Raw genomic sequence first — 18,468 nt, 5'->3', positions numbered from 1 at the left:
GACGTTCATTCATGTAGCAAAAACTGAACCGGTTACAGGAGAAACTTTTACTCTAGTTTCTGTGTGTTTCCTAGTGCCGGTTTGAAGTCCCTGCAGTTTTCACTGTAAAATCAAGTTGGAGCTATTACCTCCCCATATATATATATGGAGATTAGTTTGCAAGTGAAAAGAAACTATGTGTTCGTAACAAGCAAGATGAAGGAAGGCTTTCACACACACTTATCTCTCAGAACTGAGCATGTGGAAAGAATTTCTTTCATCTAAAACAAATGGAATGGGTTGCAGGATAAACTTTTACTCTGGTTTCTCAGTGTGTTTCCTAGTGCCGGTTTGAAGTTCCTGCAGTTTTCACTGTAAAAATGAGTTGGAGCTAGTACCTCCCCATATATATGTATGGAGTGTTGTTTGCAACTGAAAAGAAACTTTGTGTTCCGAACAACCTAGGTGAAGGAAGGCTTTCACACACACTTATCACTCGGAACACAGCATGTGGAGACAAGTTCGTTCATCTAGCACAAAGGGAAAGGGTTGCAGGAGAAACAATTACTCTGGTTTCTCAGTAATTTTCATAGTGTCGACTTGAAGTTCATGCCGTTTTCACTATAAAACCGAGTTGGAGCTTGTACACCACGCCATATACATGTATGGAGTGTAATTTGCAACTTAAAAGAAACTATGTGTTCCCAACAAGCTAGGTGAAGGACGGCTTCCAAACAATATTATCTCTAAGAAATGAGCTTGTGGAGAGACGTTCGTTCATCTAGCACAAAGTGAAGCGGTTGCAGGAGAAACTTTTACTCTCGTTTATCAGTCTGTTTCCTACTGCCGGTTTGATGTTCCTGCATTTTTCACTGTAAAACCGAGTTGGAGATAGTACCTCTACTTATATATGTATGGATTTTAGTTAGCAACTTAAAAGAAACTTTGTGTTCCCAACAAGCTAGGTGAAGGACGGCTTTAACACACAATTATCACTCAGAACTGAGCATGTAGAGAGACGTTCCTTCAACTAGAACAAATGGAATGAGTTGAAGGGAAACTCTTATTCTGGTTTCTCAGTCTTTTTCCTAGTGCCTGTTTGAAGTTCCTGCATTTATCACTGTAAAAACGAATTGGAACTAGTAACTCCCCATATATATTTACGGAGTGTAGTTTGCAAATGAAAAGTAACTTTTTGTTCCTAACAAGCTAGGTAAAGAATGGCTTTAACACACATATCTCTCAGAACGAAGCATGTGGAGAGACGTTCGTTCATCTAGCACAAAGGGAACGGTTTGCAGGGGAAATCAATTCTGGTTTCTCAGTCTGTTTCCTAGTGCCAGTGTAGATCCTGCAGTTTTCACTGTAAAACAGATTTGGAGCCAGTACCTCCCCATATAAATATATGGAGTGTAGTTTGCAACTGAAAAGGAACTTTGTGTTCCCAAGAAGCAAGGTGAAGTACGGCTTTCACACACACATATCTCTCAGAACAGATCATGTGGAGAGATGTTCGTTTATCTAGCACAAAGGGAACGGGTGGCAGGGGAAACATGTACTCTGGTATATCATTCTGTTTCCTAGTGCCGTTTTGAAGTTCCTGCAGTTTTCATTGTAAAACAGATTTGGGGCTTGTACCTCCCAATATATATTTATGGAGTGTTGTTTGCAAATGAAAAAAAACTTTGTGTTCCACACAAGATACGTGTAGGACGGCTTTCACACACACTTATCTCTCAGAACAGAGCATGTGGATACACGTTCGTTCATCTAGCACAAAGGGGACGGTTTTCAGGGGAAACTCTTACTCTCATTTCTCAGTCTATTTCCTAGTGCCGGTGGATGTTCCTTCAGTTTTCACTGTAATACCGAGTTGGAGATAGTACTTCCCCATATATATGTATGCAGTGTAGTTGGCAACTGAAAAGAAACTTTGTGTTCCAAACAAGATATGTGAAATACGTCTTCACACTCACTTATATCTCAGAACTGAGCATGTGGAGAGACGTTCGTTCATCTAGCACAAAGGGAACGGTTTGCAGGAGAAATTTTACTCTGGATTCTCAGTCTCTTTCCTAGTGTTGGTTGAAGTTCCTCCAGTTTTCATTGTAAACCCAGTTGGAGCTAGTACTTCCCCATATATATTTATGGAGTGTAGTTAGCAACTGAAAAGAAACTTTGTGTTCCCAACAACCTAGGTGAAGTACGACTTTCACACACACTTACCTCTCTGAAATGAGCATGTGGAGAGACGTTCGTTCATCTATCACAAATGACACGGGTGGCAGGGGAAACATTTACTCTGGTTTCTTACTCTGTTTCGTAGTGACAGTTTGAAGTTCCTGCAGTTTTCACTGTAAAAACAAGTTGGAGCTAGAACCTCCCCATATATATGTATGGAGTGTAATTTGCTACTGAATAGAAACTTTGTTTTCCCAACAAGATAGGTGAAGGTCGGCTTTCACACACACTTATCTCTCAGAACTGAGCATGTGGAGAGACGTTCATTCATCTTGCACAAAGAGAACGGTTTGCAGGAGAAACTATTTTTCTGGTTTCTCAGTCTGTTTACTAGTGCGGTATTATGTTAACACAGTTTTCACTTTAAAAACGATTTGGAGCTATTATTTCCCCATATATATTTATGGAGTGTAGTTTGCAACTGAAAAGAAATTTTGTGTTCCCAACAAGCTAGGTGAAGGACGGCTTTCACACACAATCATTTCTCAGAACTGAGCATGTGGAGTGACGTTCGTTCATCTAGCAAAAATGAAAATTTTGCTGGAGAAACTTTTACTCTGGTTTCTCAGTCTGTTTCCTAGTGCCTGATGGAATTTCCTGCAGTTTTCACAGTAAAAACTTGTTGGATCTTGAACTTAACCATGTAAATTTATGGAGTGTAGTTGGCAAATGAAAAGAAACTTTGTGTTCACAAAAAGCTATGTGAACGACGGCTTTCATACACAATTATCACTCAGAACTGAGTATGTGGAGAGACGTTCCTTCATCTAGCAGAAAGGAAACGGGTTGTAGGAGAAAGTTTTACTCTGGTTTCTCAGTCTGTTTCCTAGTGCCGGTTTCAAGTTTCTGCTGATTTCACTGTAAACCCGTTTTGGAGCTAGTACTTTCCCTTATAGATGTGTGCAGAGTAGATTGCTACTGAAAAGAAACTATGTGTTCCCAACAAGCTAGGTGAAGACGGCTTCCAAACAATATTATCTCTAAGAAATGACCTTGTGGAGAGACGTTCGTTCATCTAGCACAAAGTGAAGCGGTTGCAGGAGAAACATTTACTCTCGTTTCTCACTCTGTTTCCTACTGCCGGTTTGATGTTCCTGCATTTTTCACTGTAAAACCGAGTAGGAGTTAGTACCTCTACTTATATACGTATGGATTGTATTTAGCAACTGAAAAGAAACTATGTGTTCCCAACAAGCTAGGAGAAGGACGGCTTTAACACACAATTATCACTCCGAACTGAGCATGTGGAGAGACGTTCCTTCATCTAGAACAAATGGAATGCGTTGCAGGAGAAACTCTCATTCTGGTTTCAGTGTTTTTCCTAGTGCCGGTTTGAAGATCCTGCAGTTATCACTGTAAAAACGAATTGGAGCCAAGTAATTCCCATATATATTACGTAGTGTAGTTTGCAAATGAAAAGAAACTTTGTGTTCCAAAAAAGCTAGTTGAAGGCGGCTTTCACACACACTTATCCCTCAGAACTGAGCATGTGGAGAGACGTTCATTCATCTAGCACAAAGGGAACGGTTTGCTGGGGAAACTCTTACTCTAGTTTCTCAGTCTGTTTCCTAGTACCGGTTTGAAGTTCCTGCAGATTTCATTGTAAAACGAGTTGGAGCTTGTACATCCCCATATATATTTATGGAGTGTAGTTTGCATCTGAAAAGAAACTTTGTGTTCCCAACAAGCAAGTTGGAGAACGGCTTTCACACACAATTATCTCTCAGAACTGAGCATGTGGAGAGACGTTCGTTCATCTAGCACAAAGGGAACCGGTTGCAGGTAAACTATTTCTCTGGTTTCTCAGTCTGTTTCCTACTGCCGGTTTGAAGTTTCTGCTGATTTCACTGTAAACCCGATTTGGAGCTAGTACTTTCCCTTATATATGTATGGAGAGTAGATTGCTACTGAAAAGAAACTATGTGTTCCCAACAAGCTAGGTGATGGACGGCTTCCACACAATATTATCTCTAAGAAATGAGCTTGTGGAGAGACGTTCGTTCATCTAGCAAAAAGTGAACCGGTTGCAGGGAAACTTTTACTCTCGTTTATCAGTCTGTTTCCTACTGCCGGTTTGATGTTCCTGCATTTTTCACTGTAAAACCGAGTTGGAGATAGTACCTCTACTTATATATGTATGGATTTTAGTTAGCAACTTAAAAGAAACTTTGTGTTCCCAACAAGCTAGGTGAAGGACGGCTTTAACACACAATTATCACTCAGAACTGAGCATGTAGAGAGACGTTCCTTCAACTAGAACAAATGGAATGAGTTGAAGGGAAACTCTTATTCTGGTTTCTCAGTCTTTTTCCTAGTGCCTGTTTGAAGTTCCTGCATTTATCACTGTAAAAACGAATTGGAACTAGTAACTCCCCATATATATTTACGGAGTGTAGTTTGCAAATGAAAAGTAACTTTTTGTTCCTAACAAGCTAGGTAAAGAATGGCTTTAACACACATATCTCTCAGAACGAAGCATGTGGAGAGACGTTCGTTCATCTAGCACAAAGGGAACGGTTTGCAGGGGAAATCAATTCTGGTTTCTCAGTCTGTTTCCTAGTGCCAGTGTAGATCCTGCAGTTTTCACTGTAAAACAGATTTGGAGCCAGTACCTCCCCATATAAATATATGGAGTGTAGTTTGCAACTGAAAAGGAACTTTGTGTTCCCAAGAAGCAAGGTGAAGTACGGCTTTCACACACACATATCTCTCAGAACAGATCATGTGGAGAGATGTTCGTTTATCTAGCACAAAGGGAACGGGTGGCAGGGGAAACATGTACTCTGGTATATCATTCTGTTTCCTAGTGCCGTTTTGAAGTTCCTGCAGTTTTCATTGTAAAACAGATTTGGGGCTTGTACCTCCCAATATATATTTATGGAGTGTTGTTTGCAAATGAAAAAAAACTTTGTGTTCCACACAAGATACGTGTAGGACGGCTTTCACACACACTTATCTCTCAGAACAGAGCATGTGGATACACGTTCGTTCATCTAGCACAAAGGGGACGGTTTTCAGGGGAAACTCTTACTCTCATTTCTCAGTCTATTTCCTAGTGCCGGTGGATGTTCCTTCAGTTTTCACTGTAATACCGAGTTGGAGATAGTACTTCCCCATATATATGTATGCAGTGTAGTTGGCAACTGAAAAGAAACTTTGTGTTCCAAACAAGATATGTGAAATACGTCTTCACACTCACTTATATCTCAGAACTGAGCATGTGGAGAGACGTTCGTTCATCTAGCACAAAGGGAACGGTTTGCAGGAGAAATTTTACTCTGGATTCTCAGTCTCTTTCCTAGTGTTGGTTGAAGTTCCTCCAGTTTTCATTGTAAACCCAGTTGGAGCTAGTACTTCCCCATATATATTTATGGAGTGTAGTTAGCAACTGAAAAGAAACTTTGTGTTCCCAACAACCTAGGTGAAGTACGACTTTCACACACACTTACCTCTCTGAAATGAGCATGTGGAGAGACGTTCGTTCATCTATCACAAATGACACGGGTGGCAGGGGAAACATTTACTCTGGTTTCTTACTCTGTTTCGTAGTGACAGTTTGAAGTTCCTGCAGTTTTCACTGTAAAAACAAGTTGGAGCTAGAACCTCCCCATATATATGTATGGAGTGTAATTTGCTACTGAATAGAAACTTTGTTTTCCCAACAAGATAGGTGAAGGTCGGCTTTCACACACACTTATCTCTCAGAACTGAGCATGTGGAGAGACGTTCATTCATCTTGCACAAAGAGAACGGTTTGCAGGAGAAACTATTTTTCTGGTTTCTCAGTCTGTTTACTAGTGCGGTATTATGTTAACACAGTTTTCACTTTAAAAACGATTTGGAGCTATTATTTCCCCATATATATTTATGGAGTGTAGTTTGCAACTGAAAAGAAATTTTGTGTTCCCAACAAGCTAGGTGAAGGACGGCTTTCACACACAATCATTTCTCAGAACTGAGCATGTGGAGTGACGTTCGTTCATCTAGCAAAAATGAAAATTTTGCTGGAGAAACTTTTACTCTGGTTTCTCAGTCTGTTTCCTAGTGCCTGATGGAATTTCCTGCAGTTTTCACAGTAAAAACTTGTTGGATCTTGAACTTAACCATGTAAATTTATGGAGTGTAGTTGGCAAATGAAAAGAAACTTTGTGTTCACAAAAAGCTATGTGAACGACGGCTTTCATACACAATTATCACTCAGAACTGAGTATGTGGAGAGACGTTCCTTCATCTAGCAGAAAGGAAACGGGTTGTAGGAGAAAGTTTTACTCTGGTTTCTCAGTCTGTTTCCTAGTGCCGGTTTCAAGTTTCTGCTGATTTCACTGTAAACCCGTTTTGGAGCTAGTACTTTCCCTTATAGATGTGTGCAGAGTAGATTGCTACTGAAAAGAAACTATGTGTTCCCAACAAGCTAGGTGAAGACGGCTTCCAAACAATATTATCTCTAAGAAATGACCTTGTGGAGAGACGTTCGTTCATCTAGCACAAAGTGAAGCGGTTGCAGGAGAAACATTTACTCTCGTTTCTCACTCTGTTTCCTACTGCCGGTTTGATGTTCCTGCATTTTTCACTGTAAAACCGAGTAGGAGTTAGTACCTCTACTTATATACGTATGGATTGTATTTAGCAACTGAAAAGAAACTATGTGTTCCCAACAAGCTAGGAGAAGGACGGCTTTAACACACAATTATCACTCAGAACTGAGCATGTGGAGAGACGTTCCTTCATCTAGAACAAATGGAATGCGTTGCAGGAGAAACTCTCATTCTGGTTTCAGTGTTTTTCCTAGTGCCGGTTTGAAGATCCTGCAGTTATCACTGTAAAAACGAATTGGAGCCAAGTAATTCCCATATATATTACGTAGTGTAGTTTGCAAATGAAAAGAAACTTTGTGTTCCAAAAAAGCTAGTTGAAGGCGGCTTTCACACACACTTATCCCTCAGAACTGAGCATGTGGAGAGACGTTCATTCATCTAGCACAAAGGGAACGGTTTGCTGGGGAAACTCTTACTCTAGTTTCTCAGTCTGTTTCCTAGTACCGGTTTGAAGTTCCTGCAGATTTCATTGTAAAACGAGTTGGAGCTTGTACATCCCCATATATATTTATGGAGTGTAGTTTGCATCTGAAAAGAAACTTTGTGTTCCCAACAAGCAAGTTGGAGAACGGCTTTCACACACAATTATCTCTCAGAACTGAGCATGTGGAGAGACGTTCGTTCATCTAGCACAAAGGGAACCGGTTGCAGGTAAACTATTTCTCTGGTTTCTCAGTCTGTTTCCTACTGCCGGTTTGAAGTTTCTGCTGATTTCACTGTAAACTCGATTTGGAGCTAGTACTTTCCCTTATATATGTATGGAGAGTAGATTGCTACTGAAAAGAAACTATGTGTTCCCAACAAGCTAGGTGATGGACGGCTTCCACACAATATTATCTCTAAAAATGAGCTTGTGGAGAGACGTTCGTTCATCTAGCAAAAAGTGAACCGGTTGCAGTGAAACTTTTACTCTCGTTTATCAGTCTGTTTCCTACTGCCGGTTTGATGTTCCTGCATTTTTCACTGTAAAACCGAGTTGGAGATAGTACCTCTACTTATATATGTATGGATTTTAGTTAGCAACTTAAAAGAAACTTTGTGTTCCCAACAAGCTAGGTGAAGGACGGCTTTAACACACAATTATCACTCAGAACTGAGCATGTAGAGAGACGTTCCTTCAACTAGAACAAATGGAATGAGTTGAAGGGAAACTCTTATTCTGGTTTCTCAGTCTTTTTCCTAGTGCCTTTTTGAAGTTCCTGCATTTATCACTGTAAAAACGAATTGGAACTAGTAACTCCCCATATATATTTACGGAGTGTAGTTTGCAAATGAAAAGTAACTTTTTGTTCCTAACAAGCTAGGTAAAGAATGGCTTTAACACACATATCTCTCAGAACGAAGCATGTGGAGAGACGTTCGTTCATCTAGCACAAAGGGAACGGTTTGCAGGGGAAATCAATTCTGGTTTCTCAGTCTGTTTCCTAGTGCCAGTGTAGATCCTGCAGTTTTCACTGTAAAACAGATTTGGAGCCAGTACCTCCCCATATAAATATATGGAGTGTAGTTTGCAACTGAAAAGGAACTTTGTGTTCCCAAGAAGCAAGGTGAAGTACGGCTTTCACACACACATATCTCTCAGAACAGATCATGTGGAGAGATGTTCGTTTATCTAGCACAAAGGGAACGGGTGGCAGGGGAAACATGTACTCTGGTATATCATTCTGTTTCCTAGTGCCGTTTTGAAGTTCCTGCAGTTTTCATTGTAAAACAGATTTGGGGCTTGTACCTCCCAATATATATTTATGGAGTGTTGTTTGCAAATGAAAAAAAACTTTGTGTTCCACACAAGATACGTGTAGGACGGCTTTCACACACACTTATCTCTCAGAACAGAGCATGTGGATACACGTTCGTTCATCTAGCACAAAGGGGACGGTTTTCAGGGGAAACTCTTACTCTCATTTCTCAGTCTATTTCCTAGTGCCGGTGGATGTTCCTTCAGTTTTCACTGTAATACCGAGTTGGAGATAGTACTTCCCCATATATATGTATGCAGTGTAGTTGGCAACTGAAAAGAAACTTTGTGTTCCAAACAAGATATGTGAAATACGTCTTCACACTCACTTATATCTCAGAACTGAGCATGTGGAGAGACGTTCGTTCATCTAGCACAAAGGGAACGGTTTGCAGGAGAAATTTTACTCTGGATTCTCAGTCTCTTTCCTAGTGTTGGTTGAAGTTCCTCCAGTTTTCATTGTAAACCCAGTTGGAGCTAGTACTTCCCCATATATATTTATGGAGTGTAGTTAGCAACTGAAAAGAAACTTTGTGTTCCCAACAACCTAGGTGAAGTACGACTTTCACACACACTTACCTCTCTGAAATGAGCATGTGGAGAGACGTTCGTTCATCTATCACAAATGACACGGGTGGCAGGGGAAACATTTACTCTGGTTTCTTACTCTGTTTCGTAGTGACAGTTTGAAGTTCCTGCAGTTTTCACTGTAAAAACAAGTTGGAGCTAGAACCTCCCCATATATATGTATGGAGTGTAATTTGCTACTGAATAGAAACTTTGTTTTCCCAACAAGATAGGTGAAGGTCGGCTTTCACACACACTTATCTCTCAGAACTGAGCATGTGGAGAGACGTTCATTCATCTTGCACAAAGAGAACGGTTTGCAGGAGAAACTATTTTTCTGGTTTCTCAGTCTGTTTACTAGTGCGGTATTATGTTAACACAGTTTTCACTTTAAAAACGATTTGGAGCTATTATTTCCCCATATATATTTATGGAGTGTAGTTTGCAACTGAAAAGAAATTTTGTGTTCCCAACAAGCTAGGTGAAGGACGGCTTTCACACACAATCATTTCTCAGAACTGAGCATGTGGAGTGACGTTCGTTCATCTAGCAAAAATGAAAATTTTGCTGGAGAAACTTTTACTCTGGTTTCTCAGTCTGTTTCCTAGTGCCTGATGGAATTTCCTGCAGTTTTCACAGTAAAAACTTGTTGGATCTTGAACTTAACCATGTAAATTTATGGAGTGTAGTTGGCAAATGAAAAGAAACTTTGTGTTCACAAAAAGCTATGTGAACGACGGCTTTCATACACAATTATCACTCAGAACTGAGTATGTGGAGAGACGTTCCTTCATCTAGCAGAAAGGAAACGGGTTGTAGGAGAAAGTTTTACTCTGGTTTCTCAGTCTGTTTCCTAGTGCCGGTTTCAAGTTTCTGCTGATTTCACTGTAAACCCGTTTTGGAGCTAGTACTTTCCCTTATAGATGTGTGCAGAGTAGATTGCTACTGAAAAGAAACTATGTGTTCCCAACAAGCTAGGTGAAGACGGCTTCCAAACAATATTATCTCTAAGAAATGACCTTGTGGAGAGACGTTCGTTCATCTAGCACAAAGTGAAGCGGTTGCAGGAGAAACATTTACTCTCGTTTCTCACTCTGTTTCCTACTGCCGGTTTGATGTTCCTGCATTTTTCACTGTAAAACCGAGTAGGAGTTAGTACCTCTACTTATATACGTATGGATTGTATTTAGCAACTGAAAAGAAACTATGTGTTCCCAACAAGCTAGGAGAAGGACGGCTTTAACACACAATTATCACTCAGAACTGAGCATGTGGAGAGACGTTCCTTCATCTAGAACAAATGGAATGCGTTGCAGGAGAAACTCTCATTCTGGTTTCAGTGTTTTTCCTAGTGCCGGTTTGAAGATCCTGCAGTTATCACTGTAAAAACGAATTGGAGCCAAGTAATTCCCATATATATTACGTAGTGTAGTTTGCAAATGAAAAGAAACTTTGTGTTCCAAAAAAGCTAGTTGAAGGCGGCTTTCACACACACTTATCCCTCAGAACTGAGCATGTGGAGAGACGTTCATTCATCTAGCACAAAGGGAACGGTTTGCTGGGGAAACTCTTACTCTAGTTTCTCAGTCTGTTTCCTAGTACCGGTTTGAAGTTCCTGCAGATTTCATTGTAAAACGAGTTGGAGCTTGTACATCCCCATATATATTTATGGAGTGTAGTTTGCATCTGAAAAGAAACTTTGTGTTCCCAACAAGCAAGTTGGAGAACGGCTTTCACACACAATTATCTCTCAGAACTGAGCATGTGGAGAGACGTTCGTTCATCTAGTACAAAGGGAACCGGTTGCAGGTAAACTATTTCTCTGGTTTCTCAGTCTGTTTCCTACTGCCGGTTTGAAGTTTCTGCTGATTTCACTGTAAACCCGATTTGGAGCTAGTACTTTCCCTTATATATGTATGGAGAGTAGATTGCTACTGAAAAGAAACTATGTGTTCCCAACAAGCTAGGTGATGGACGGCTTCCACACAATATTATCTCTAAGAAATGAGCTTGTGGAGAGACGTTCGTTCATCTAGCAAAAAGTGAACCGGTTGCAGGGAAACTTTTACTCTCGTTTATCAGTCTGTTTCCTACTGCCGGTTTGATGTTCCTGCATTTTTCACTGTAAAACCGAGTTGGAGATAGTACCTCTACTTATATATGTATGGATTTTAGTTAGCAACTTAAAAGAAACTTTGTGTTCCCAACAAGCTAGGTGAAGGACGGCTTTAACACACAATTATCACTCAGAACTGAGCATGTAGAGAGACGTTCCTTCAACTAGAACAAATGGAATGAGTTGAAGGGAAACTCTTATTCTGGTTTCTCAGTCTTTTTCCTAGTGCCTGTTTGAAGTTCCTGCATTTATCACTGTAAAAACGAATTGGAACTAGTAACTCCCCATATATATTTACGGAGTGTAGTTTGCAAATGAAAAGTAACTTTTTGTTCCTAACAAGCTAGGTAAAGAATGGCTTTAACACACATATCTCTCAGAACGAAGCATGTGGAGAGACGTTCGTTCATCTAGCACAAAGGGAACGGTTTGCAGGGGAAATCAATTCTGGTTTCTCAGTCTGTTTCCTAGTGCCAGTGTAGATCCTGCAGTTTTCACTGTAAAACAGATTTGGAGCCAGTACCTCCCCATATAAATATATGGAGTGTAGTTTGCAACTGAAAAGGAACTTTGTGTTCCCAAGAAGCAAGGTGAAGTACGGCTTTCACACACACATATCTCTCAGAACAGATCATGTGGAGAGATGTTCGTTTATCTAGCACAAAGGGAACGGGTGGCAGGGGAAACTTGTACTCTGGTATATCATTCTGTTTCCTAGTGCCGTTTTGAAGTTCCTGCAGTTTTCATTGTAAAACAGATTTGGGGCTTGTACCTCCCAATATATATTTATGGAGTGTTGTTTGCAAATGAAAAAAAACTTTGTGTTCCACACAAGATACGTGTAGGACGGCTTTCACACACACTTATCTCTCAGAACAGAGCATGTGGATACACGTTCGTTCATCTAGCACAAAGGGGACGGTTTTCAGGGGAAACTCTTACTCTCATTTCTCAGTCTATTTCCTAGTGCCGGTGGATGTTCCTTCAGTTTTCACTGTAATACCGAGTTGGAGATAGTACTTCCCCATATATATGTATGCAGTGTAGTTGGCAACTGAAAAGAAACTTTGTGTTCCAAACAAGATATGTGAAATACGTCTTCACACTCACTTATATCTCAGAACTGAGCATGTGGAGAGACGTTCGTTCATCTAGCACAAAGGGAACGGTTTGCAGGAGAAATTTTACTCTGGATTCTCAGTCTCTTTCCTAGTGTTGGTTGAAGTTCCTCCAGTTTTCATTGTAAACCCAGTTGGAGCTAGTACTTCCCCATATATATTTATGGAGTGTAGTTAGCAACTGAAAAGAAACTTTGTGTTCCCAACAACCTAGGTGAAGTACGACTTTCACACACACTTACCTCTCTGAAATGAGCATGTGGAGAGACGTTCGTTCATCTATCACAAATGACACGGGTGGCAGGGGAAACATTTACTCTGGTTTCTTACTCTGTTTCGTAGTGACAGTTTGAAGTTCCTGCAGTTTTCACTGTAAAAACAAGTTGGAGCTAGAACCTCCCCATATATATGTATGGAGTGTAATTTGCTACTGAATAGAAACTTTGTTTTCCCAACAAGATAGGTGAAGGTCGGCTTTCACACACACTTATCTCTCAGAACTGAGCATGTGGAGAGACGTTCATTCATCTTGCACAAAGAGAACGGTTTGCAGGAGAAACTATTTTTCTGGTTTCTCAGTCTGTTTACTAGTGCGGTATTATGTTAACACAGTTTTCACTTTAAAAACGATTTGGAGCTATTATTTCCCCATATATATTTATGGAGTGTAGTTTGCAACTGAAAAGAAATTTTGTGTTCCCAACAAGCTAGGTGAAGGACGGCTTTCACACACAATCATTTCTCAGAACTGAGCATGTGGAGTGACGTTCGTTCATCTAGCAAAAATGAAAATTTTGCTGGAGAAACTTTTACTCTGGTTTCTCAGTCTGTTTCCTAGTGCCTGATGGAATTTCCTGCAGTTTTCACAGTAAAAACTTGTTGGATCTTGAACTTAACCATGTAAATTTATGGAGTGTAGTTGGCAAATGAAAAGAAACTTTGTGTTCACAAAAAGCTATGTGAACGACGGCTTTCATACACAATTATCACTCAGAACTGAGTATGTGGAGAGACGTTCCTTCATCTAGCAGAAAGGAAACGGGTTGTAGGAGAAAGTTTTACTCTGGTTTCTCAGTCTGTTTCCTAGTGCCGGTTTCAAGTTTCTGCTGATTTCACTGTAAACCCGTTTTGGAGCTAGTACTTTCCCTTATAGATGTGTGCAGAGTAGATTGCTACTGAAAAGAAACTATGTGTTCCCAACAAGCTAGGTGAAGACGGCTTCCAAACAATATTATCTCTAAGAAATGACCTTGTGGAGAGACGTTCGTTCATCTAGCACAAAGTGAAGCGGTTGCAGGAGAAACATTTACTCTCGTTTCTCACTCTGTTTCCTACTGCCGGTTTGATGTTCCTGCATTTTTCACTGTAAAACCGAGTAGGAGTTAGTACCTCTACTTATATACGTATGGATTGTATTTAGCAACTGAAAAGAAACTATGTGTTCCCAACAAGCTAGGAGAAGGACGGCTTTAACACACAATTATCACTCAGAACTGAGCATGTGGAGAGACGTTCCTTCATCTAGAACAAATGGAATGCATTGCAGGAGAAACTCTCATTCTGGTTTCAGTGTTTTTCCTAGTGCCGGTTTGAAGATCCTGCAGTTATCACTGTAAAAACGAATTGGAGCCAAGTAATTCCCATATATATTACGTAGTGTAGTTTGCAAATGAAAAGAAACATTGTGTTCAAAAAAGCTAGTTGAAGGCGGCTTTCACACACACTTATCCCTCAGAACTGAGCATGTGGAGAGACGTTCATTCACCTAGCAAAAAGGGAACGGTTTGCTGGGGAAACTCTTACTGTAGTTTCTCAGTCTGTTTCCTAGTACCGGTTTGAAGTTCCTGCAGATTTCATTGTAAAACGAGTTGGAGCTTGTACATCCCCATATATATTTATGGAGTGTAGTTTGCATCTGAAAAGAAACTTTGTGTTCTAAACAAGCAAGGTGAAGTACGGCTTTCACATACACTTAACTCTCAGAACTGAGCATGTGGAGAGACGTTCATTCATGTAGCCTAAACTGAACCGGTTACAGGAAAATCTTTTACTCTGGTTTCTGTGTGTTTCCTAGTGCCGGTTTCAAGTCCCTACAGTTATCACTGTAAAATCAAGTTGGAGCTATTTCCTCCCCATATATACATATGGAGATTAGTTTGCAACTGAGAAGAAACTATGTGTTCGTAACAAGCAAGATGAAGGAAGGCTTTCACACACACTTATCTCTCAGAATTTTAGCATGTGGAAAGAATTTCTTTCATCTAAAACAAAGGGAATGGGTTGCAGGATAAACTTTTACTCTGGTTTCTCAGTGTGTTTCCTAGTGCTGGTTTGAAGTTCATGCAATTTTCACTGGAAAACCGAGTTGGAGCAACTAACTAACCATAAATATATATGGAGGGCAGTTTGCAAATTAAAATAATTTTTGTGTTCCCAACAAGCTAGGTGAAGGACGGCTTTAACACACAATTATCACTCAGAACTGAGCATTTGGAGAGACGTTCCTTCATCTAGAATAAATGGAATGAGTTTCAGGGAAACTCTTATTCTTGTTTCTCAGCCTTTTTCCTAGTGCCGGTTTGAAGTTATTGCATTTATCACTGTAAAAAACAATTAGGGCTAGTAACTCCAAATATATATTTACGGAGTGTAGTTTGCAAATGAAAAGAAACTTTGTGTTTCTATCAAGCTAGGTGAAGGATGGCTTTCACACACACATATCTCTCAGAACTAAGCATGTGGAGAGACGTTCGTTCATCTAGCACAATAGGATCCGGTTGCAGGAGAAAATATTACTGTGGTTTCTCATTCTGTTTCCTAGTGCAGGTTTGAAGTTCCTGCATATTTTTTCAAAACCGAGTTGGAGATTGTACCTCCCCATATATACGTATGGACTGTAGTTTGCAACTGAAAAGAAACTTTGTGTTCTAAACAAGCAAGGTGAAGGACGGCTTTCACATACATTTATCTCTCAGAACTGAGCATGTGGAGAGACGTTCATTCATGTAGCAAAATGTGAACCGGTTACAGGAGAAAATTTTACTCTGGTTTCTGTGTGTTTCCTAGTGCCGGTTTGAAGTCCCTGCAGTTTTCACTGTAAAAACATGTTTTAGCTACTACCTCCTCATATATAGTTATGGATGGTAGTTTGCGAATGAAAAGAAACTTTGTGTTCCACAGAAGCTAGTTGAAGTACTGCTTTCACACACACTTATCTCTCAGAACTGAGCATGGTGAGAGACGTTCGTTCATCTAGTCCAAAGGGAATGGGTTGCAGGAGAAACTTTTACTCTGGTTTCTCAGTATGTTTCCTAGTGCCGGTTGGAATTTCCTGCAGTTTTCACTGTAAAACCGAGTTGGAGATAGTACTTCCCCATGTATAAGTATGGATTGTTGTTTGCAACTGAAAATAAAATTTCTGTTCCAAACAAGCTTGTAGAAGGACGGCTTTCACACACATTTTTCCTCAGAACTGAGCATGTGGAGAGACGTTCGTTCATCTAGCACAAAGGGAAAGGTTTGCTGGGGAAACTCTTACTCTGATTTCTCAGTCTGTTTCCTAGTACCGGTTTGAAGTTCCTGCAGATTTCATTGTAAAACGAGTTGGAGCTTGTACAACCCCATATATATTTATGGCGTGTAGTTTGCATCTGAATAGAAACTTTGTGTTCCCAACAAGCAAGGTAAAGTACGGCTTTCACACACACTTATCTCTCAGACCTGAGCATGAGGAGAGACTTTCGTTCATCTAGCACAAAGGGAACACAGTTGCAGTATAAACATTTACTCTGGTTTATCAGTCTGTTTCCTACTGACAGTTTAATGTTCCTGCATTTTTCACTATAAAACCGAGTTGGAGCTAGTACCTTTCCTTATAAATATATGGATTGTAGTTAGCAACTGAAAAGAATCTTTGTGTTCCCAACAAGCTAGGTGAAGGACGGCTTTAACACACAATTATCACTCAGAACTGAGCATGTGGAGAGACGTTCCTTCATCTAGAATAAATGGAATGAGTTGCAGGGAAACTCTTATTCTTGTTTCTCAGCCTTTTTCCTAGTGCCTGTTTGAAGTTATTGCATTTATCACTGTAAAAAAGAATTAGGGCTAGTAAAACCCCATATATATTTACGGAGTGTAGTTTGCAAATGAAAAGAAACTTTGTGTTCCTATCAAGCTAGGTGAAGGTGGCTTTCACACACACATATCTCTCAGAACTAAGCATGTGGAGAGACGTTCGTTCATCTAGCACAATAGGATCCGGTTGCAGGAGAAAATCTTACTGTGGTTTCTCATTGTGTTTCCTTGTGCAGGTTTGAAGTTCCTGCATATGTTTTCAAAACCGAGTTGGAGATTGTACCTCCCCATATATACGTATGGACTGTAGTTTGCAACTGAAAAGAAACTTTGTGTTCTAAATCAGCAAGGTGAAGAACGGCTTTCACATACACTTATCTCTCAGAACTGAGCATGTGGAGAGACGTTCATTCATGTAGCAAAATGTGAACCGGTTACAGGAGAAAATTTTACTCTGGTTTCTGTGTGTTTCCTAGTGCCAGTTTGAAGTCCCTGCAGTTTTCACTGTAAAAACATGTTTTAGCTACTACCTCCTCATATATAGGTATGGATGGTAGTTTGCAAATGAAAAGAAACTTTGTGTTCCACAGAAGCTAGTTGAAGTACTGCTTTCACACACACTTATATCTCAGAACTGAGCATGGTGAGAGACGTTCGTTCATCTAGCCCAAAGGGAACAGGTTGCAGGAGAAACTCTTTCTCTAGTTTCTCAGACTGTTTCCTAGTGCCGGTTTGACGTTCATGCAATTTTCACTGTAAAACAGAGTTGGAGCAACTACCTACCCATATATAAATATGAAGGGCAGTTTGCAAATTAAAATAATTTTTGTGTTCCCTACAAGCTAGGTGAAGGACGGCTTTCACACACACTCATTTCTCAGAACTGAGCATGTGGAGTGACGTTCGTTCATCTAGCACAAATGAAAATGTTTGCTGGAGAATCTTTTACTCTGGTTTCTCAGTCTGTGTCCTAGTGCCGGATGGATGTTCCTGCAGTTATCACAGTAAAAACGTGTTGGAACTAGAACCTCCCCATGTAAATGTACGGAGTGTAATTTGCAACTGAAAAGACACTTTGTGTTCCAAACAAGTTAGGTGAAAGACGTATTCACACACAATTACCTCTCAGATATGAGCATGTGGATAGACGTTCGTTCATCTAGCACAAAGGGAATAGGTTGCAGGAGAAATTTTACTCTGGATTCTCAGTCTGTTTCCTAGTGTTGGTTTGAAGTTCCTCCAGTTTTCATTGTAAACCCAGTTGGAGCTAGTACTTCCCCATATATATTTATGGAGTGTAGTTTGCAACTGAATAGAAAATTTGTGTTCCCAACAATCTAGGTGAAGCACGACTTTCACACAAACGTACCTCTCAGAAATGAGCATGTTGAGAGACGTTCGTTCATCTATCACAAATGGCACGGGTGGCAGGGGAAACATTTACTCTGGTTTCTTAGTCTGTTTCATAGTGCCAGTTTGAAGTTCCTGCAGTTTTCACTGTAAAAACTAGTTGGAGCTAGTACCTCCCCATATATATGTATGGAGTGTAATTTACTACTGAATAGAAACTTTGTTTTCCCAACAAGATAGGTGAAGTTCGGCTTTCACACACACTTATCTCTCAGAACTGAGCATGTGGAGAGACGTTCATTCATCTTGCACAAAGAGAACGGTTTGTAGGAGAAACTATTTTTCTGGTTTCTCAGTCTGTTTACTAGTGGCGGTTTGATGTTAATGCAGTTTTCACTTTAAAAATGATTTGGAGATATTACCTCCCCATATATATCTATGGAGTGTAGATAGAAAATGAAAATAATCTTTGTGTTCCCAAAAAACTAAGTGAAGTACGGCATTCACACACAATTATCTGTCAGAACTTAGCATGTTGAGAGACGTCTTTTCATCTAGCACAAAGGGAATGGGTTGCGGGAGAAACTTTTACACTGGTTTCTCAGTATGTTTCCTAGTGTCGGTTTGAAGTTCCTGCAGTTTTCACAGTAAAATCGAGTTGGAGCTCTTACCTCCCCATATATATGT

The 18,468-nt window shown here is 40.1% G+C and overlaps 1 long non-coding RNA gene across 2 annotated transcripts in view; it reads right to left on the bottom strand.

The window, feature by feature from the left end:
• LOC135322409 (uncharacterized) overlaps window positions 1–18,468 on the bottom strand; it is a 53,923-nt gene that overhangs the window by 6,406 nt on the left and 29,049 nt on the right. For both annotated transcript variants that reach the window (XR_010382970.1, XR_010382969.1), the window contains 4 exons: window positions 12,597–12,724; window positions 9,133–9,260; window positions 5,670–5,797; window positions 2,206–2,333 (listed from right to left, as the gene is read on the bottom strand). This is a non-coding gene — a long non-coding RNA (uncharacterized LOC135322409). The remainder of the gene's footprint in view (window positions 1–2,205; window positions 2,334–5,669; window positions 5,798–9,132; window positions 9,261–12,596; window positions 12,725–18,468) is intronic.

The sequence above is a fragment of the Camelus dromedarius genome, chromosome 11 (assembly GCF_036321535.1).
Source record: "Camelus dromedarius isolate mCamDro1 chromosome 11, mCamDro1.pat, whole genome shotgun sequence".
NCBI classification, from domain to species: Eukaryota; Metazoa; Chordata; class Mammalia; order Artiodactyla; family Camelidae; genus Camelus; species Camelus dromedarius.
Note: the sequence above shows the minus strand (reverse complement) of the source record. Positions and strands in the feature narration are given on the sequence as shown.